General features: G+C 35.6%; 1 pseudogene across 1 annotated transcript; it reads right to left on the bottom strand.

The window, feature by feature from the left end:
• Positions 1 to 10,597: 10,597 nt before the first annotated feature.
• Positions 10,598 to 13,731, bottom strand: LOC145000372 (germacrene A synthase short form-like; annotated as a pseudogene). Its single transcript, XR_013661209.1, has 7 exons — positions 13,614 to 13,731; positions 13,228 to 13,498; positions 12,751 to 13,126; positions 12,279 to 12,497; positions 11,961 to 12,099; positions 11,612 to 11,860; positions 10,598 to 11,236 (listed from the first exon to the last, which is right to left on the bottom strand). The product of XR_013661209.1 is annotated as a germacrene A synthase short form-like (transcript).
• Positions 13,732 to 24,225: the final 10,494 nt, after the last annotated feature.

Genomic DNA, 24,225 nt, shown 5'->3' with positions numbered 1-24,225 from the left:
TACATGTCAATTAAGTGATTGTTGTTAGTTTTTAATCATTCATCCATTAACCAGTTATTCTATATTACATGAATGACCCTTATAATTCAAATTTCTTTCATGGTCAGTAACTTATTAGCTATGGCTGAAATTACACGACCAAAACTGTTATATTTCTAAAACTCTAGGGACCTCCCTTTGAAGTATAAGTTTTGATATTTTTGTTAACAATATAACTTCGACTTCATGGAATCATCTTTGACTTTTGGAAATAATGCTTCTAGTTCACTTCATCATTCATTCTATAACTAACTAAGTATCGGTCTTCTTTATCCTACAAGCATGTCGATAATCAATTAGAAAAGTTTTTGTAGTTCCAAATTTTAACTTTAATTGCAAGTAAAAACCATTGAAGCGTGATATGAACACCATACAATCATGTTTAACCCATATGACTTTGAATAGGACTGGAAATCAACATAATGCATTGTCACATATCGACATCTGGAAGTTCTAATCACAAATCACACCATGGAACTTCAATTTTGACCGTTTCGTTTGACTGATCATTTAACCCATCAAAAACCAAATCATCTTTTAATTTTCAATGTGGACATCAATTTCATAACTTCTTGGACTACGAATTTACAACAACCACTTTGAATTGTTGACTAGAATGTATTGCTTCGATTAACTTTCAAAGTCATCAATTTTGACTTTTTTATCATGACCCATCAAAACCAATTATTGACTCTTGTATTGACTTTTATACATCCCAACTTCATCAGTTCTTCGATAAACAACATAATTTTTCAATTCCAAACTTTTTCAGACCAAAGACCGATTCAGACAAATTCATTACCATTTTCATCGTGTTCTTCAAGCATTCATCAACATCATTAATTTCTCCAACCATTTCATTGCTCGGAAAATTTTTGAAAGTGTAGTAAAATAGAACACAAAAGGAATTGTTTATGTGTAATCGTGAATACGAACTAAGTATTAAATCACAATAGTGGTAAAAATCTTGAAATTAGTTAATCAAAATTGAAAAAAAAATAGAAACATGAATCATAGATAATGTTGATCGAGAAACGAACACTGAAATGTACAAGGATAAACATGTGAGTAAATTTATCAGGAAAGTTGAGATCATAATTGAGTATATATGAATAAAGAAGTCTATGTGGTAAATCGAAAGAATAAATAGATCAAATGAATTAATATTTATTATGACCTAGGCTCAAACAATGTATGGATCGATGAACAGTAACGAAACAACAATCTTTGATGGCAATCCGTACACATAAACTTTCAAAACTACTATATTTCTAAAACTCTAACACATTTTCGTTGGTTATCATTCGGAGATTGTCTGATCGGTGTTCTATAGTTTGGTGGTTTCCATCTCCCCGTAGAACCCTTTCGTGTTTTCATATACGAAAGAAATTTACACTTTAATCCCCCAAAGTTTTAGAAATGTAGCAGTTTTGGTCGTGTAATTTAAACCATAGCCTGTAAGGACCAAATACGGAAGAAATGTAAGCCATAAGGGTCATTCGTATAGTTTAGAATAATTGGTTAATGGAGGAATGGTTAAAAACTACCAAAAATGTCTTAATTGACATTTACAGTAAAAGTTAGATAACATATTGCGTAAAAAAGCATAATTAGTTAAATCGGACAAAACATATAAGTTCATTGTACTATAATGACATTTTCCTTTACATATATTAGTTTGGGAAAATGACACTAAAGTCTTACGTTTTCGAAATTGGTCTAATCAGTTTTTAAAGTTTTTTGTTGTTTTATAGGGGCATAAGGTCATTTTTATCAGGTCTATTTGGTCATTTTGGAAGAATGGAAGGGTAAATTGGTGACATTTTTGACACCTCATTTAATTGAGCCACATGTGATGGTTGACTATGTCCTTTAGGTTTTTAATTAGACAAAAATTGATGAACAATTTACTTTATCGTTTTCTGTCGACTGAAAACCCTTACTCCATTTCATCTCTTTAAAGTTCAAACATGGTTGTATACATCATTGTCGATTTTGTACTTCCAATGTATATTCGCTAAGTACCACATACAATACACCGATGGTATTAATCAACAGTTGAAAAACATTGATTTCACAAGCATGGACAAGGATGAATGTTATGCATTTGTTGAAAGATTCACATAAGAAAAATGTAAGATGCTCTATTATTATCTTCCTTATCTTAATTGTCCAAAAGGTTTGAGTTTAATTCAGATTGAGCTTGATTATGATGACTTTATAGCCATTGTATATGAATGTGGTTGTGAAATCCCAATGTATGTAAACCATTTTCATAATACTAACATACATGAGTGGTTGGATGAAGAATCAGATGAAGTACTTGATAATATACAGGAAGAAGTGTTTGATGATAAACATGTTGATGTTGAAATAGGTGTGACATGGCGTGGGGATGATAATAGCAACTCTTTTTTTTTCAAAAATGACAATGGCCTAGATTTTGATATGTGTGAGAATGTAGGTCAAGTTAAGCATGTTGATGAGGACATGGGTAAGAATGAAATTGTTGATGCTCATGTTGATTTGCCAAGTATTTTCAATGAAGGTGTACACTAGAAGAATCATCAACACATGTTAGGAATGAGATTTGAGAATCCTAAACTACTCAAACACATGCCCTATAAATATGTAGTTGCAAATGGTTATAAATTATGTTTTATGAAAAATGACAGTAGAAAGCTATTAGTGAAATGTTGCGATGGAAACTATAGCTTTAGGGTTTAGGGTTTATGGATAAGTAGTGATCAACCTTTCTAGATCAAGTCTTTTATAAGTAAGCATAATTATGCAAGGAATTTCAAGTAAGGGTTAGTTGTCAGTTATAGATGGATAAGTAGTCATTTCACTCAAGAATTTGTAAACAATAAAAAGATGATTGGTAGACTGCTTTGAGAGGATGTGAAAACATATTTAGCATTAAAGTTAGTATTAGTCAATGTAGGAGAGCCAAAAAGTATGCTTTGAATCTAGTTGAATGATCAATATAGAGAATTATTTCAAGTTATCGCCATATGTTGAGGAGATAGGAAGATCAAACCTAGGATCAACTGTAAAAAGCTTTTTGTTGATGTAATGCCTGATAATAAGAATTATTTCATCAATATTTAATGTTTTGCTGTAGTGAAAGAGGCGTAGAGTTCAAGGGGTAGAAGGATCATTAACTTGGATGGTTGTTTCCTGATTTTTTTTCTAATGTGAGTTACTTTGTATTTGGGTAAGGATGCTAACAATGGAGTATTCTCATTTACTTAGATAGTTGTATGTGTAGAAAACAAAGAAATTTAGAAATGGTTTATAGAAAATCTGACATAAGATTTAGGGTTTTCAAATCAAGGATCCAGGCTAGTTATAATGCCTGATCAACACAAGGTATGGTTCATTTTATAGTTATATTACAATACAAGCTATGCTTTTCTAACTTCATCGCATCTTGTTACATATGTAGGATTTGGTTGAGACGGTTAAGAAAGTATTACCAGTAACAGAACACAGGCAGTGTGCAAGGCATATATATATGACAAGTTTAGAAAGAAATTTAGTGAGCTCAGTTTGAAAATATTTTCTAAAAGGCTAGTAAGGCAACAACTTAAGAACATTTCAATACAATCATGACGGAGATTCAACAAATAAACCATGTTGCATTTATTCATCTTATGGAGAGGGATACTAAGAAATGGTCTTTGGATTTTTTCAAAGTTCACCATACTTCTTGTGAATCTGTGGAGAATGGCTATTCAGAAAGCTTTAATAGTGTTATAATAGATGCTATGAACAAGCCTATTTTCAGTATGTTAGATGATATCTATATTTATATGATGTAATGACCGGTCATTATATAACTTAAGGGAAAAGGATAGAGCCACTACTAAGTATTTCATGACATCAGAGACAAGTTGAATAAGCTACAAATATAGCAAAGGTATGAAAACATATTTAGTAATGCAAAACTAACATGTTTGAGCAGTAACGAATAACATTGAATGATGTACATATTGATAAGCTTTATCATGTAGTGTGATAAAGTTTGAAACAAGAAACATGGATGAGTCTTATGTTGTTGATGTTAGATTAATGTGTCTAAGCTCATAATTAAATTAATATATTCTTATAATTAAAAAAAAGTCCTTTTCGGGTTGCCCCATAACTAGAAAATAGATAGAAATGATATTATGAGAGAGAATGATAATTTATTATAGTTTGTTAATATGTTATATGATTAATATGTTGATTAGAAATGTATAAATGTTTTGTTAATTTATTATGTGATTAATAAATTAATATCAATAGTTACATAATTGATTTGTTATTTTATATGATTAATAAATTAATATGAAATAAATAAGAGTTAATTAATTATTAATCAGAATTAATCTAGAATTAATTTTAGATTAATTGGAATTAATTAAAGGTGCAATGGATGAATTGTAATTATTCAATAGTTGAACAAAAGAAATCACTCTAGAACCATCCAAGGCATGGACGGTTTTGGAGGGATTCTCAAGGTTTCTGGAAGCCTCCTAGTTACATATAAGAAATGATTTGAATTGGGATTAAATCTATTATTTAATCAATTCAAATCTTGTTTTGTCTGCAAGTTACTTAAATTATAAATAGGACCCCTTGGGACCCAAAATTTATGCATAACCCTTCTAAGAGGCTTTATGAACGAAAATTTCGTCTCCTTCCTCTCTTTCCTCTTTATTCTAGGGTTTATAGGGTTTTGGGTGTGAGCTATTAGAGGCAACATACTTTTGGTGCTAGCTTTCCAAGATCAAGAAAGATCCAATAGTGTTGTTCACTACAACAACACAAAGGTATATAAGCCTAACTTGATATTTTAGATTATATTAGGGTTCTTGTAGATTTTGTTATTCATTGTATGTTACCTTCAAAGTGTTATGACATAGATCCTTAAAGGTTGCATGTACCCTTTAAATGTCAATTGATTTTTCCTCATGTACATGTATTTTATAACGTATAAAATCCATCAGTGGTATCAGATCATTGGTGAGTCTAACATTGATTGTATATGACTTGAATCGAACAACTTTTTTTTCTTGAAATACACAGCGTGCCTTTTGGTTTTTTCAATTTTTGTCCTTCGATTTGCCTAATCTGATTAGTAGGGATATTTTTAGTGATTATCGAGTTTTAATTATGCTAAAATCCGAATTTTGAATACCTTATATGATTAAAACATAAAACCTTAAATAGTAGGAGATAATCATGGAATATATAAATTTTATTTATAAGATTAATTAAGCTGAATTATCCTTATGGATTTAATAATAAATTTAACTATTAGATTAATTAAAGGATAACTATAAAATCCAGGTTTAAACTGATTAATTAATTATATGATTAATTCATATAATTAATTTTTTCAACATTGTGTTTTAAAAAAGTTCAAAATACACCATATACATACGTAAAACGTTTAACTACTATATGTATTATAAAAGTCAGGCGAATCAATAGTATGCCCCATTCACGAAGCCATGCTATAAAAGGGGTATAAGAAAATGACCTATAAAATTGTTGAATGGGTGTCCTTTTCACCCAACGCTCCATTGTGCGGTGGAGGATCGTTAGCCGAACGGGTTTGATAGGACATAAAAGTTTAAAATTTCATTTTTTAAAGTACTAGAATATTCTTTTAAAATCTCATTGTAGTTACTTTAGAAAAAATGTGAAATGTATGCTAATCCATGAAAACAGATATCATTTCTTTATGAGTCATTATTGGAGCGTGTATATTTAACCGCCACACTAATGTGGGACTATAAAGTTGAAATGATGAAACAACTTGTATTAATAATTATTGATGAAACGTATGTGGTTAACCGACACATCAATGGGAGATTATAAATCGATTGAGGGTGTTTGAGCAAGTTTGCATGGTTATTCACATCGTAATTGTGATCCTCAACATCCCATTCACAATTGATAAGAGCATACTCCGAGATTAAACATGACATGGATGTTTCAATGAAAATATCAAAAGATCTAGGAGTTTCATGTGATTGAAATTGGTGAAATGCTTTACCTACCTAAAATTGTTTTATGATATGACTTCGACACCCATCTTCATATTACAAAATGGAAATACAGATCCTAGCCTTAATTTAAATTTAGGCTAATAATTAGGATTAAAATCAACTAACTTAAATTCTCTCTTCTCCTAAATTTTTAGATGTCTAGTCACGATGAAAAAGGTCTTCTTTTTCATATTACGAAATGGAAATATGGATCCTAGCCTTAATTTAAATTTAGGTTAATAATTGGGATTAAAATCAACTAACTTGAATTCTTTCTTCTCCTAATTTTTAGATGTCTAATCAAGATGAAAAAGGTCTTCCTCGTTCTTATGAAAATATTTTTCCTCGTTCTTTGGGAGATGATCTTCAACATTCAAGTCAATGTGAAAATGTCTTCCCTTTCTTAGGTAATTATGGAACTAGACATCGTCTCTTTTCAACTCTTCCACCTCCTCTTCTTATAACTCTTCCACCGTTACATTTTCTTCAAGTTGAAAGATATTAAACTACTGAAGCCCTATTGTGTATTAAATATTGAGAATATTATTGTAAGATAAATATGAAGAAATAATAATATTGTGTTTATCATTTATTATCTTAATTGTCTTATTATTATCTTATATTGTATTTAAAAATTAAAAAAAATCAAACCTAATTTATTAGTATAATTATTTTGTTTTAAAAAAAGATACCACTAAAAGCATGAAAATAATATTTATTTTCACAATTAGTGGCATAAAAATAGTGTCACTAAAACATACAAGTGCTATAGTGGCATAGTAGAAAAGTGTCACTAAAACATAATGAGCTGCAACGACACAACCAAAAAGTGACACTAAAGGCTTTTAGTGGCAACGCTTTTAGTGGCACTTTTTTGTACCGCTGATTCTTCAGGGGGCTTTTAGTGGCACTTTTTCAGTTTTTAGTGGCACTTTTTATGTGCCACTAAATGTTATTTTATTTGTAGTGTCAGATAATCCTTCAAGTAACAGACTCGTCCCTACAATGGTTATACTCAGACGAGAGTTGCGCAATAGGGCCAAATCCAGCACTCTGAGATTATTCAACCCTGATCACATGTGACGTGACGTATTCACCTAATGGCTAACTCCCATCACTCAGAGTCCCGCAAAGCACAAAGCAAGAGGCATTCGGACGTAGGAAAACTACTCAAGCAAATATGTCCTCATAATGAGGAGCTGAACTAACATATAATGCTGAGCTCATACTACCAGGCATAACCTAAACAGGCTATCCTACTACTGTCTACTCAATACTAGCATGGAATCCTCATAAGCTGAAGCACATAAAGCATCATTCCTAGATCCTTAGTCCTATTCTAGCATGCTATTCTACTGAAACTGATAAACATAATATAACTTGTATGGGTACTATGGGGAATACTTACTTGAGCTCGGCTGGTTGCGCACACCACACACTTGTTACTTCTCAAAACTCTTTTATATTAGCTTTTAGAAAATCATTTTCCTTGTAAAAATCTTTTAATCCCTTGGGTTGAGTCCAGACACCCCCGAAGGTGTGTACGAATCCCTTAAACCAGGGCTCTGATACCAACTTGTAACGACCCAATTTTCACAACCAAAAATTTCATTTTTGATTAAGTGATTTACACAATATTTGTATCAAAATATCAACCCATCATATCATTTAATAAAAACATGTCTCATATCTGAAAACCGAATCATAAACACATAATAATGTCAGAGTACAACTCCCAGAATAACTCATAATGCGGAAAACAAAGAGTGTGTGTATGATGTGCCGCTACCGCGCCAGCTCCTTCCCCTTCGCTGAAGAGGTACCTGAAACCAAACTATAAACTGTAAGCACGAAGCTTAGTGAGTTCCCCCCTCGTACCACATTCCATACGATCACATAGCATACATACTGTCGGGTAATTATGGGGTGCCCGACCAACCCGGTACGGCCATTCTGGGGTGCCGACCTACCCATGCGGCCATTCTGGGGTGTTGTCCTACCCATGTCAAGCCATTATGGGGTGCTGACCTACCCGTTGGTCCTAACAACCGACCCTCAGGGACTATTCCACCCCTTACTGCTACTATCTCACATATCATAACATAAGCATACTATCAGACATATCTGGGATGTCCGAACTACTCTTCGGTCCTAACAACCAAACTTAGGGACTATTCCCCTCCTACTACCGCTATCACATATAACATATCATGCCAGCATATAAACATATCAGCACATATTATCAGACATATCTTGGGTGTCTGACCTACCCTTCGGTCCTAACAACCGAACTCTACTACTATCACATATAACATATCATGCCAGCATATAACATATCAGGTAGTAGCAAACCTAGATGATATCACAAAGACAATCATCTAATCATACAACTCCTACCGGTGGGTCGACATTGTGGCCGTAAACCCACCGCTACTGGAAGGTAACTCACCTCGTAGTAGTTGCTGATCTGTGCGGGAATCCTCTGACTGTTGCTGTTGCTGCTGCTCCGGAAATCCTTCGGCTATAATTCCCACAAAACACTTAGTCATACACTACTAACTGTTCCTTGGGTAAAATGACCATTTTACTCCTGACCAAATCAAAGTCAAAGTCAACTTCTAGTTGACCTGACTCGTCGAGTTGGCTCGCCAACTCGCCGAGTCCCTATCCTTCCATTTGTCCTTATACTCGTCTCTACTCGTCGAGTTAGGCGATGACTCGACGAGTTTTCCTTCTAAATGAACATCGACTGAATCCTCATCCGACTCGCCAAGTTGTATGAACAACTCGTCGAGTTCATCTTCAACTGATACACAGGTCCTGTCCTTGACTCGCCGAGTTGTATGAACAACTCGTCGAGTTCATCTTCATCCTTAAGAAGTTTGCCTTGGACTCGTCGAGTCCCATGAACTTCCAGAACAATGACTTAGTCCAGAACGTTGGGTCACTCCCTGTGACCCCTCTAAAACCTTTCCACACTCAACTGGGACCTTATGACCCTCAACTGATATGGGACAGAAACCTTGGACTCGCCGAGTCCAAGAATGGACTCGTCGAGTTGGTCACATCCTCTAACTAAATCTTCGATTTCTAATGTACAACCCTTGATCAAAAGATAGATCTATGCTTCTACAATCGATCTAGCATGTAAAGTTACAACCTTTACGTGCTTGCATGGGACTTTGAGCTCAAAAGGTCTTAAAACAATCTCTTACAATGCATGGGGCCTTCTTTGAGTGCAAGAGCCACTCCTTTCTGGCTTGTAACCCCTCTAAGGGCCTAGATCTGAAACATCAACCCCTAACCATACTTGCAATCATGGTTGGTGACCAAAATGGCTTAGAAAAGCCCTAAAACTCCACAAAATGGGATCTATCAAAAGAACAAACAAGGTATAGACTTTATACCTTCTGTAGACTGCAAATGATGCTCAAAATCGGATCCTTCTAGCCTCCTCTTGATCCTTCAAGCTTTTCCTTCCTTCCTTAGTTCACAAAAGCACCAAAATCACTCCAAATGCCTTAGATGGCTTCAATAACGTCTAGGGTTTGCTATGGGGGTCTTCTGGGAGCAAATAGGACGAAGGAGGCCATGTTAAGGTGTTTAAATAGGGTGCAAACCCTCGGGTTAGGATTTTTGTCCAGACAGGGCCTACTCGCCGAGTCCGAGAACCGACTCGTCGAGTTTACAGCTTAAACCCTGCATCTCATCCCGCTTCTACTCGGCGAGTTGATCCTTCAACTCGCCGAGTCCAAGGCCAAAAATGCAAAAATATTAATAAAATAATACGTACCAAGAATCAGGTGCTACAGCGATGGTGACAACAAGAGCAAAGAGGTCAACATTGCTAAAATCACGAAATCAAACATTCAAACTCCACTAAATGGTCACCAGGGAGAAGAGAAAAAGAAAAGAGGGAATGAGAAAGACATGTGGTTGTCGTCGACTGTAGGGGTCGCCGATGATGGAGTTTTTCGTTGTCGGTGTTGATGCAACTTGTGTCATCGGTGATGTAGGTTGTTGTCACTGATAAAAAGAAAATGTTTGTTGTGTCCTAATCGCTAGTGGCAGTGGTCAGATTATCTCGAGAGCAAAAGGCATCTCTAGGGTTTAGTGGCTGCCGTTTGGAGTGAACGTCTCGCAGGTAATTTTTTCGAGTACTACCGGCGACATATGTCGCCGCTAAAAGTGTGTACGACAATGGATTCTAGACGTTGGATTAGGGACCGGATCGACGACGGATAGGAAGTAAAGCGAGATTTTGACGCAGATGAGGGTCAATGACCTTTAGTGATGATGCCTTTAATTAGTGGTGACATCTAACGCAAAAGTTAGATGTCATTGCCGAAGGCGTCGCCACTAAAGGGCATTATTCTTGTAGTGTAGTGAGATGAGATGACATGGAGTTCTTCCGACCCTTATGGCAACATCATTATTCATTATTTTAAAAAGATAACTAAGGAAAGAAAATCGCTAACTTTTTTTTTTTTTTTTGAATAAGTAAAACATTAGATTAAAAATACGAGCGGGAGGCTGGAGGAGCATACAAACAACACAACACCATATAAAATACAACACAAGCTCAAAGCAACACAAATTAGCCAACTCCAAAACCAACCAACTAAACATGCAACAATAAGAAGAAACATGAACTACATGCAGCAAGCAGAAAAGATCACCAGCCAAGCAACACAACGACAACAGAATTCCAGAAAACAAAACAGCAGCACACAAGCAAAACAAGGCACACAAAAGAGGCGAAATACCACCGAACACTGCAGAAACCGCAAACAACTTGAAACGACGTCCCCAGTGGCAGAACCGTCAAACACCAGAAAACAATTGTTAGGGGTAAAAGCGTCAAATCCCCAAAATCAATCAAGGAACAAGAGTGTAATATACTCTTTAAAGGTATTTTCTGGAAACGTGTACTGATCATCGTATCTATATGTGATATCTATCATTCTTGCAAGATTAACAATTGGACTAATTAGATCCATCGGGACTTCTCTTGGCTTTAAACATCCCTCGTTAATATCGTCCCATGCATTTTCCACCTTTTTCATGATCTCGTTGACAGCTACATTTTCCGACACCCCAAAGGTCTTCATATACGCATCTACTCCTGTGGCTGTCATTCCTCTTTCACGCTCGTACTTCATATATCCAAAGTTTATTATCGTCAATTATAATTAATTCTGATGTAAATCTTATGTTGTAGTTTAACATAAATTTAAGATTAATTATATACTAAACTGTTTACAAAACTATCGATCACCATTGTTTCCGTAATCCACATAATTAAATGAAACTCGTCCATGAATATTAATGTACAAGAAAAACGAGGACAAAATCCAAAGACAAATTCCATATATAGTGATTAAATATAACTACATATAATTCATTTATATATTGTTGTAAATGGCTTAGAAGTTATAACCTTTTTGGTACACCATTTCAAAGGCTCCCTATTTTGTTTCTAGAAAATACCTTAGAAATTTTTATTTCCATATAATAAGGTTGTTAAGTACCTCGAAAGTTTTAGCATCATCATGAAGTCTTGAAATAGTTTCTGAAGCTGTCAAGATCTTTGGATGACTTTCGTACCAAGCAAATCCCTGTTCAGTAACAATCTTACCCATACCAATCAAAGCGGTTTTTGAAAGAAGGTTGTAGCTAGAACTTATTAAGCCATTCTTCATATACTCTTCGAATGATGGCACATATCCAATATGTCTCCATTCAGCTTCTTGGTGGTAAGATCTAACTTGTTCTTGAAGCTAATATTTAAAGATATTAAAAGGCATAAATGGAAAGAAGTAAGTAACAATATCTTATGTATTAATCAAGTAGAATGTACAAGGTAAAATGGAATCATACCGCATGTTTTGAAGCTTCAACAAGATTCACTCTTCCTTCTTGAGGTACTTGTTTCTTAAATCCATCATACTCCTTCAATATAATTTCATAGAATGGTTTAAAAAATTCTGGAAGTTGCCCCATAGCACTGATTTCCCACCTAGTTAGACGTTTATTAATAGTAATGATAGTTATTCATCATAAGACAACGTATTGAAGTGAAAGGATGATAACCAACATATATAAGGCTTTAGGATTTAGCATCTTGGGTCATACAAAAACCTCAAAAACTGAGCACTAGTATAATAATCAACATAGTAATAAAGAACCAATTAATACCTATTTATTGCATCGGTTATAAGTCGCATCTCCTCAATAGTAGCATAGGCATCATATGTGTCGTCTAACAATGACAAGAACACTATGACTTTTGATGATATGATTCGAGCATGAGAATAATAAGGCTCCAAGAATAATGCCAATACCCAGACATAGAGCTCAGTTACTCTGTTTCTTGCGTATGGAGCTATCACGTCGAAGTTCATATCCTTCCACCACCTATATGAAATGAAAATTATAAATTTGTTAGGTTTTACAATGTTATAGTATATATATACCCTTCGAAATGTATTAATTAAGGGCTTGATAAGGTGTCCGAACTATCTCTTTTATCAATGATTGAGCATCGATATTTTCATAGAAGGATTGCGTTACATCTTTATGCAAAGATATTCAAGAATTAAAATACACGTTTGCCTTTACTAGTGCGTCATTTTTTGCAACTAAAGTTCTTTTTTTAACTATTACTTACTGTGAGATGATTCGAAGTTCTTCCTTGTGTAAGAGTTGTAAATACTCGATGTGCACCTTAGCAAGGTTTAGCAGTGAGTCTTACGTGGAGCATTCTTCCTGATAATTGAGAAAAAATAGCTTTGCCTCTACCATTGTATGCCCACGATGAAAGGGTGTCTTCAATGCGTGTTTCACTTGCTGTGCAAGATTACCTTCGAGTGTATTTTCAACACTCTTAAGTTGAGCTTCTGTGAAAACAAATGCCTCATCTAAAATAGATTCTCCTCTTATTCTCAACTGCGTACACTCATAAAAATTTAGCGTAGCCTTCACATCAGTAATCATGTCCTCTTTGAATGCACCCGAACTACAATCCTTAAATTTTTTAAACACATCTGCATTCACAATCACCTATTTGTGTCATATTCAATTGTTTTAACAGAATAATAGAATGAAACGTCGTTTAAAATATTGTTTCAGCAATTTCTATATATACCAGAAGGTAGTTTGTAACCATGGCTTCTGAAAACATGAAAGAGAAGAGAAATTGTATAAAGATCTGCTTCATGGTAATCTTGCAAGTTCAGCTCTTTGAAAAGTTTATCAAGTTGGCCATCGATGTCTTCCATGAAATGATAACTCAAGCCAAGACGATACACGTAATAAATCAAACTCAGTTTCTTGTTTGAATCAATAGTTTGGTCTATTATCAATCTTCTCAGTTGTTCTTTAGGCTCCTCCATAGCTTTAGCAAGTTCTTCCAATTGCTAGAAAAGGAAACAATGTATTACTTAACAATTAGATGCTAAAATATCATGAATTTATGGTGAGTATTGTGTGCACGTTTTGAGTTACGATATATTAATCAAAGGAACATCTTACTGAATTGTCAAGAGAGAATGATAAGAAGCGATCACCCCACAAGGAAGGAGGGAAGTCAGTCAAAGGACGGACTGGCTCCATGGTGGGTTTAGTGTTTGCTTGGAGGATAACGGTAGTCGGTGCAATTAAGCCTCTTGTTTTGATCAAAGAAGATTCCCTGAAAGTTTATGGTATTTATAGGGCATGTATTCTCGTGCATGGTGTTCATTTTAATTTGGCATTGATTTGGAAAGTAAAAGAAAATCAAGATAACCCAAGTTATGAAATTTTAGCAATTTAAAAATTAGTGAATTAAGGGAATCGTCCATGTGGCTTGGTCATGGCAATATCATGCTCAAATCTCAATCCAAATTTTATTTCTCTCTTAAAACAGTTAAAAAATAACCTCATTTTTTTATATAAGATTACATTTAACTTTTTTTAGCTAACTTTTACAATCTAATAATCTATTTTTTCGAGGGAGTTCCTACTTATTTTTTCCCCAAACCTCAAATATATTTGGACCTACTTTAAAACAAAAAAAAATAGTTATGAGTTGTTTTTTCGAAATTTTATTATTGTTTTCCTCTTACATCACTTTTTTTTGGCGAACACCTACTAGGCTCTATATTATAATTAGATATGAACATTATATAAGCGGAAGATAAATATGAAATTTATAAAAGTCTTAGAAGTAAATGAAGTTAGAAGTTAAATTATAAGTATATTAGACAATTATAATGTATATCTATGATACAAAACCACATAGTATGATGAACTTGAGTACTTAAGCTTATATAATATATACCCTTGATGGTATATTCATTTTTCCCATATATATATATATATATATATATATATATATATATATATATATATATATATATATATATATATATACACACACAGAGAGAGAGAAGTTCCGTTGAGATTAAAAATAAAATAGAAATATTGAGATTCAACCTCAGCCATATATTTCACATCTACCGCTCTAGCCATCTGGCGTACCGGCACGACAAACCTATTATAATCATAAATGATTATATTGCACCGCCGATTCATATCTCCTCCGCAACCATCCCCACCACCACAACCGCCATCGCCACCACCTCTGACAACAGCCGACCCCACCATCACTTCCGTCACTTATATCACCGTCACCTCTGTCACCACTACTTCTTCTGCCACCAATTATTATAATCATATATGATTACTCAATCTGTGAACATACATATATGTATAATCATTTATGATTAGATATATACGTATAAATATATATAATCATATATGATTATACCTCTCTGTCATATAATCATTTATGATTAGACATATCCCGATGTGGCTGGAAAGTTTGAACGTTTGAGCAGCAAATAAAAAATATGTGGCTGAGGTTGAATCTCAAGATCTCTATTTTTTTAATCTCAAGTGAAACGTCTCATATATATATATATATATATATATATATATATATATATATATATATATATATATATATATATATATATATATATATATATATATATATATATATATATATATATATATATATATATATATATGCAAATAAAATTAACTATAAGTTAATTTAGTACAGGTACGTTATACTTTGTGAAAAAAAAGCACGGTATTCGTACTATAGAGGTTATTATACACTCTTGGTCTTCTTAAAGTGATCCAGTCACACCTTTTCTCTTCATCATTGTTATGGAAGGTCTTAATGTGGCTTTGAGATCGGCAATTCAAAATTCCTTATACTTGGGTATTCCTCTTCCAAACAATGACCCTTTTATCACTAATTTGTTTTACATGAATGATGTCTTATTTGTTGGTGATTGGTCCATTTCAAACTTCATGAACCTTTCTCGAATCCTTAAATGTTTTCATGTGGTGTCAGGTTTAAAAGTTAACTTTCATAAGTCAAAGGTTTATGGAATTGGGATCGCTAATAATGATGTTTAAAGTTGCACAAATATTATGGGATGTGAGGCTGCGAACCTCCCATTTATTTATCTCAGGGTTCCCGTTAGGGATAACATGAACCTCAAGAGAAATTGGAAACCCGTTATTGATAAGGTGCAAGGTAAGCTTTCGATTTGGAAATCTAAGACCCTCTCTTTCGGAGGCAAATTGACTTTGGTTAAGTCGGTTCTTGGCAGCATGCCTCTGTTTTGTTTTTCAATCTTTAAGGCCCCTAATTCCATTATTGAGTTGTTGGAGAAGATTCATAGAAGATTCCTTCGGGGGACGGATGAGAAAAATAAAATAGTTGGGTTGCCTAGAAGCATGTTCTTGCAGATAAAGAATTGGGTGGTCTAGGTGTTGGCTCTCTTAAGAGCCTCGATATTGCTTTACTTTGCAAATGGATATGGAGGTTAAAATCGAAGAAATCTTATCTATGGTAGCAAGCTATATGTGGGATTCATAACCTTTCACACAAACCTATTTATAATGTGTCCAAGTGATCTATCCCTGGAGTTTAGAATAATATGATGACTTTATTGAGTTTTTTAGGAGATCTAGGCCTCGAATTTTAACATTTTGTCTCTACTAAAATCAGATCGGGGCGTAATACCCTTTTTTGGCTCGATAAGTGGACTGGTGATTGAAGTTTGGCCTCTATGTTTCCTAATTTTGTAACGTGCCGATTCCCAGGTATTGATTTCTTTTGTTAGAAGATCTTTTTGATTTCATGGTCTACTCGACGAGTTGGTTGCTCGACTCGTCGAGTAGCAACGGGTTGGTCCATGTGTTTAAGTAACCTACTTGCAGAGTCCAAGGAGGGACTCACGAGTAGGAGCTGGAGGATGATACCTTAATTTATGGGGTTTCGCACCCTATTTAAAGGATCACTGGCCTCCCTAGTGTTAAGCTTTAAAGAAGGATTTTGGTGAGAAAAGCTTGGGGAAAACAAATGATTAAAAGCAAACAACTCATGGGGAATTAGAGATCTACTTCAGTGGGCACTCTTTTTGAAGGCGTTTAGTTGTTACCTTGTCTCATTTCTTCCTAGATATCTTTTGTGAAGGTTTTTGGAAAGATTTTGTAGCACCTGGTTCCTGGTACGTAAAATTTATCTAAGTATTTGACATTTTTAGCCTTGGACTCGGAAGGTTGTAGGTCCGACTCGCCGAGTAGGGACGCGGTCCGGGGGCACATTTAAGTTGGCGACTCGGCGAGTCCATATTCTGGACTCGACGAGTCACCGCTGTTTGATGAAACTCTAAATTTCAAGGGTTTGCACCCTATTTAAACCCTCAGTTCCGCCCCAAGCTCGCCCCTATTCACCCTCAGAGCTCCCAACATCATTTTTGCCCTTTTCCTTGTGAGATTGAAGTGTTTTGGGTGTGTTCTTGAAGTTTTTGAGGAGAAAGAAGAGTAGATCAAGAAGAGGAGAAGGAGGCCAAGCATTTTTGTGACATCTCAACGTTTTCCTTGAGGTATATCTAGTTTCCCCTCTGTTTTCAAGCTTGTAGTCCCTAATAGCTTCATGAAAGTCCTTCTTAAGCCATTCTCCAAGCTTGTTTGTGCTTTATGGGTTGTAATAAGTTGTTAGCCTTTAGATCTAGGCATGATTTAGTCCCTGGAGCTTGGATCTACTGCCTTTATGGAGTCATATTGCATGAAAGTCCTAGATCTACCCCTTTTGGTGCACTTTGAGCCCTAAAACCTTCATTGGTGATTATCTACACGTAAAGTTGGAAACTTTACGTGTAAACCAGGCCCTAGGAACCCAGATCTATGAATGGCATGAACTGGATTCAAGCAAAATCGCGTGTATAGTTTTTGCATGAGGCAGACTCGGCGAGTCGTTCATCTGACTCGGCGAGTCGGGTCGCGAGTCCCAGGGTTGTTCCCTTTTGTGTTTGCGGGTTGGAGTAGTGAGTCATAGGGTATGACTTAGTGGGTTGGAAGCCAGACTCACTCATGAAGTCACTCGGCGAGTCAGTGCCATGACTCGGCGAGTTCATGGCAATCTTCTTGTCTCAAGAACAACTCGACGAGTTGTTCATACAACTCGGTGAGTCACAGCTTAGAGTGTTCTTCGTATGAAGGTGAAATCGGCGAGTTGTTCATATAACTCGGCGAGTAGGATGAAGGACTATTGGACTTGGGTATAGAGAAAGGGACTCGGCGAGTTGGCAAGCCAACTCGGCGAGTCTGGTCAACTGGCAGTTGACTATGACTTGACTCATGACTTGATAAGGGTAAATGGACAATTTACCCTGAGGGCGGTTAGCAATATTTGACTAAGTGTTTGGTGGGAATTACAGCCGGAGGATTTCCGGAGCAGCAGCAGCGGACAGACTATTTCGACACATATCAGCAGCTACTACGAGGTGAGTTACCTTCCAGTAGCGGTGGGTCTACGGCCATAATGCCGGCCTACCAGTAGGAGTTGTATGATGGATGATTGTCTCTGTGATATTCATCTAAGGTTGCTACTACCTGTGATATGTTTATGTGCTAGTATGATATGCTGCTATGTGCTAGTGACCATAGGGGCGATAGTCCCCAGATTACCGGTCGATAGGGCCGAAGGGGCGGTCATGCACAGCCATGCTAGATATATTATGAGATATGTGTGTTATGTGGTAGTAGTAGGGGTGAGATAGTCCCCATTATCCGGTCTAGAGGACCGAAGGGGAGACTAGCACCCAGATATGCTAGTTAGTATCCGGTCGAGAGGACCGAAGGGGAGGCAAGCTCCCAATTATGCTAGACAGTATCCGGTCGAGAGGACCGAAGGGGTAGGTCGGGCACCCAAATATGCCTGACGATATATGCATGTTATGTGATTGTATGGTATCTGGCAGGTTGGGGGAACTCACTAAGCTTCGTGCTTACGGTTTTCAGTTTTGGTTTCAGGTATCTCTTCTCAGAAGGGGAAGGAGCTGGCGCGGTACTGGTACATCACACACCTACTTGTATTCCGCATTATGATATCTTCCTGGGAAATTGTACTCTGACACTTTTATGATTATGACAATGTTTTCCGACGTGCAACATCTTTTGTGAAATGAAATGATTGTTGAATGATTTATTCCTAAATGTTTTGCTAAGTACACATTTTAAAAATGAAATTTTTGGCTTGTATTTTTGGGACGTTACAGATTTTCTTGTGTTTGAGCTAAGATATGAAGTTGCAACTTCAGATCTGAACTCGTTTTGGTCTCTAAGTCTATAAAGTTGCCAACTTTAGCAAGTATGAACCTCCCCTCAAGTGTGAGACTTCTTTGCAAGATTAGTTTTGTCATTTTAAGGCTTTAGAGCTTTGCATGCACGTAAAGTTTGCAACTTTACATGATAAGCATGCATTGGGAAGCTGGATCTGCAATATGGAGCCTTTGCATGGCTTAAAAAGCATATGTATGGATAAAGGACTAAAGGGACTCGACGAGTGGCATGGTCAAGTGCAATATGGAGCCTTTGTGAGTCGGATAAGTGACTCGACAAGTCGGATGGGGTTTCTCCAACTTTTGGACATATATAGACTTGGCGAGTTGCAAAGGAAACTCGACTAGTCGGTTAAGGATTTTACGGTTGCAAACCTTAGGAACTCGACGAGTCACTCTAGTGACTTAGTGAGTTGGTGAGTTATGCATGAAACTCGGCTAGTAGCTGAGGGTACTTGACGAGTTGAGGTCAACATGGGTTGTTGACATTGACAGTTGACTTTGACTTTGACTAAGGGTTTTGGGTATGTTTTAGGAGGTTGGAAATTTACAAGTATGGTTTTACAATGAATATAGGTGGTGGAATTCGTGATAGTAATCTGAGATTTTGAGCTTATCTTACGAGTCGACCGTTGCAAGGTGAGTTATCCTCACTATATCAATAGGGTCTAACGCACCAAGATCGGCCCTTTATGATTGTATCCGGTTATGGTTTGATATGTTTATTGATTACATCCTGGTAGTTAGGATGGTGATATGCTTATGTTAGTGACCTGGTTAGGTTAGTTTCCTGATCATATAATGATGCTATGTTAGTGACCGATTAGGTTTGTATCCCGGATTTTGGGATATTGCTATGATTAGTGATATGTTAGATCGGTTTGACTATTATATGATATGAGCTAGCATATGACATTTATGTGCACATGTATATTTGATTAGGGGTTGGGTTGAGGCGATGCTGCTTTGTGCGGTAGGCCAACATAATGTTGGATTAGATGTCTAAGCCCATAACTATTATTGGTATCTCTTCGACCCGAGAGTAACATGATCCATTTGGGTTTCATGGCATCGGAACAATTGGATAGAAAAAATGAGACAAAGGATACTTACAATTTATATTAATATATTATAAGTTCTAATATATTAATATGAAATCATATTATTTAATTGGTATTGATCAAGAATTAATTTAGTGATAAAAATGAACTAATTAAATATAGACTCTTATATTTATATAGAGTGGGCCAATGCATATTTAGAATGGGCTAGGCTTGGATGGAAAGTCCATGGAGTTTTTAACCCATGGATCCTATGAAAATGAAAGGTCATGGGTATTAGGGTTTACATGAATGTAAACCTAATCCTCCACACTATATAAAGAGGTCTCTAGTTCATGAAATACTACTAGTGTTTGTGCACAAGAAGGAAAACCCGATTTTGGTGCAAGTATCCTTATTCTCAAGTTATTCCAATTGTTTTTAGTGTTGTGTGAACCATTTGAGCTGCAACACTTGGGACACTAAACTCTTAAAGGTTCAAGACTTCAAGCTCCATCAAAAGGTATGTCATTCTACTAGATTCTTGTATTGTATATGCTTCATATTATGCTAGTTAGGATGAAACCTTGGAATATTGAATATTTGCATGTATAATAGAGAAAACATAGATCCAAGGTTTATATGGTTGCATGCACACCATAGGCGTGTTAGAATGCTCAAAACCCATCAGTTGTATCAGAGCCAAGTTTGTTTTCTTTATACTTGATGCAAATTGCTGAAAAATGTTGAAATTATGTTCTCTGCCCAGTTGACTCACCGAGTCCCTCATGGAACTCGATGCGTCCATGCGTATATTCAACTAACTCGCCAAGTCAGTTCATGCACTCGACGAGTTGGCATGCATGAGGGCAGATTTTTGAGTTTTAGTGTTGGAATTGGTCTAGAATCATTACCTTAAACTGTTTTGGACTTATAAACCTATTTTTGATCTGGTAGTGATTATGGTAAACCAATTTCAAGGTTATTTTCAAAATTTCAAGCTTTATATGTGTTTATATGATTCTTAAAAGACTCACTGGCTCTTATGTGTGTGTGTGTATATATATATATATATATATATATATATATATATATATATGTATAAGAGCAAATCAATCTTACTATTAAAAGACCTCATTCACGAAGCTGGTCTATAAGGGGGGGTATAAGGTTGTTCCCTATAAAATGGCAGATTAATGGGTGTCCACTCTCACCACCGCTTCCTTGACTGGGGAGGGTCGTTAGCCAAACGGGTAGGACAAGAACTATAATTCTCATTTTAAGTATAATGATAAATATAAAGTAACTAAACTTTTTTATAAATTCCCAATCTTAGTTACTTTAGGAAAATGTGAATTTGATGCTAACCCATGAAATTACACTTTGTACCTTACCAAGTCATTGGTGGAGCGTGTGTGGGTAACCGACACACTAACATGGACTAGTAAGAGTGGCAAAGGGTAACCTAATGTTTATCATAGATTGGTGGAGCGCGTGTGGGTAACCGGCACATCGATTAGGTGATAAAAATTAAGGGTACCAAGTTATTTGCATGGTTATTCACACATTGTTTGTGATCCTCGATATCCCAGTCACAAACTTGAGAGGGCAAAATCGAGATTTAAACATGCCATTGAAAAGTTCAATAAATTTCAGAAGATCTAGGAGTTTCAATCCAATTAAAACCTAATACCTATTTCGTTTTTTCATGGTGGAAATTGGTGAATCATCATTCGCCTACCTTCAAATATTTTGTAGCTTGGATTATGGCATCCCTCTTCCAAGTTATAAAATATTGTGTTGGGTCCTAGCCTTAATATTCCATATTAGGTGTTCTATTAAGGACTTAAATCAACTAACTTGAATTTCTCCCATTGTAGGTGTCTGGTTCAGACAACTATGATCTTCCCAAATCTCTTGGAACAAGCTTTCCCAATGAAGATGATGTCCCGCGATTGGATCATGGAAATCATACTTCTCTTTCTCCATCTCCTCCAATTATTCCCCCTGACACACAAGCTCGAAGACTTGAAAATTTCAAGATCACTCAATCTATACTTGCAATGAAACATAAAGATGGAAGACCTGTGTGTACTCATGTATTAGAAATGAAGTCACACATTGACAGGTTGAGAATGTTGGGTGTCGTTGTTCTAAGGAAGTTGGCTATTAACTGGGTTCTTCAGTCACTTCCTGAGTCGTATAGTGAGTTCATTAATGACTACTATGTGAGAGATCATGACATGACCCTTATTGATCATACCTATTTGCTTGTTGTTGCTGAATCAGAAATGTTTTGGCGCACTGTTCAAACAAATATGGGTGGAAGGTCTAGTTCTCAAACTTCGATGGACATTGACAATGGTAACATTGGAAGTCCAGAAAATCTTTCTCTTCCCAATGGAAAAGGATCGGCCTTGGTCAACCCGGTTGACCAAAAGGTAAAGGGAAAGGCTAAGTTTTATGATAGTCCTGTGTACCATTCCCAAAGAGTCTATATGTTTTAATTGTCGAGAGAAGGGACATTGGTTGTGAAGTTTCCCTAACCACCTGAAAGATCTGAGAGAAGGAAGAATCAAAAATTTTGACTCTGCTTCAGGTAAGTCCACTATCTAACTCTGTTAAGTTCCTAATTGTTGATTCTTAATACATGATGTGACTAGGTTACATTTTGATGTTTTGCAAGATCAAGCAAAGGGAAGGAAGCTTAAAAGAAGAGTATGTTGAATCTGATCGCGAAAATGGATTTCAATTGCATGGTTCGAAGATCGGATTTTTGAGCTACTACTTAGGAGTTATGATAGATTGCTAGGAAATATGTAATAGCATAGTTTTCATTTAAGGTTGCATTGTAAGGAAAAAGTTTTTTTTTTCCGCATTTTACAAATAAATAATTTTTTTGTTTTATTTTATATCTCCTTGCAATGGCATTTATGAAGAATCGATGTTTGTATGTTTCTAGCAATATTGGAAGTATGAATTTGATTCTTTCATTTGTAGTAATGTCTAATTTTACCAAATAAGGAATGATTCTCATCACTCAAATTTCAATTAGACTGAAACTTGGAATCATGCAAGTTGTATTGTATGATGAATGAGAATTTCCATCTTTGGAAAATTAAGACTAATTCCTTTTTCACATGTATATGTAAGTCAAGTGATGGACTAAGAGATCAAGTACACCTTCTTGTGCACTAGTCAAAGTCCACCACAAAAAATCGATAAGACTATTTGTCATGATTTACTAAAGTTTAGTAAATATGGTTATACTTACATGCTTAAGTATAATTCTGAAACATTGGAAAAGTTCCGATGTATGGAAAAACAAATGAGAAGAATCAAATTAGGCAGAAAGATACAAGTTTCTCAAATTTGAAAAGACGGGAGAGTACTTTAGTATCATGTTTTATGATCATCCTAATGATCATGAAACCATATCACAATTCATCCTCTAAGGACAGCTTAGTGCATTCTTATGGCTAAGAAGAGGAGTCATGAATTGTTGAAGTGATTAAATCAAGAGGAAGAGTCATACTTTGTTCCAAAACAATTCCTAGAAACATACTCCAAGATTGTATTTGTTGTCAAGTAATGGTATTTGACAAAGAGAGTCTTATATGTCAACAAGACAGTGAGAGTCTAAAAGATCCTGAAAGAGCTTCAAGAACTAATCAAGAATAAAACTTGTAGTTTATCACTAGCGCACAACTCGAGGTTTGTAACCTATCGTGTTGACATATTCTTATTTATGCGCCCATTATAGTTAAAGTTGACTATGCATCTGAGTTCTACAAGTTCTAAAATGTTTTCATAACAACCTGGAAGCAATGGTAGACCTTGTGCTTCCAAGTGGCAAGAAGTTAAGATTGCACAAGTTTTAGCCCATATGAGTTTGGTTTTGTCACTAACTTTTTCTTGTGATTATGGTTTTAACAAATTCACATGGATAAGAACACATACATCATAAAATCTAAGTGTCATAAGGTTTCTCTCTGATTCATGAAAATAATGGTGAGAAAACGCTTTCACTAAGTAGATTTTAAGTAGATAACAATTGTAATATTTGCATTCTCAAAGTCGTTAGCGGAGTGTGTGCGGGTAACCGACACACTAACATGGACTTGTAAGAAATGGCAAAGGTCTAAACAATTGAGACTATGATTACGACATCCCTTTTCAAAGTTCTAAAAATTGTACATATAAAGAATGCCGAAATCCGAGCTATAACGAAGAAGTTATGACCCATCGAAGTTTTATGGCAAAACCGATGCGACACCGGGAATCGTAAAACGTGAACTTACGCCAAAATACTTTCTAGACTTAGTGATCTAGACGAAAGTCATAGTATATGTTAAACTGAGAGCGTGCATAAAAAGAACGTCCAAATCTGACTTCGTATGAGGAAGTTATGATTTTTTT

This window comes from Lactuca saligna, chromosome 6 (assembly GCF_052625555.1).
Source record: "Lactuca saligna cultivar CGN05327 chromosome 6, ASM5262555v1, whole genome shotgun sequence".
Classification (NCBI taxonomy): domain Eukaryota; kingdom Viridiplantae; phylum Streptophyta; class Magnoliopsida; order Asterales; family Asteraceae; genus Lactuca; species Lactuca saligna.
Note: the sequence above shows the minus strand (reverse complement) of the source record. Positions and strands in the feature narration are given on the sequence as shown.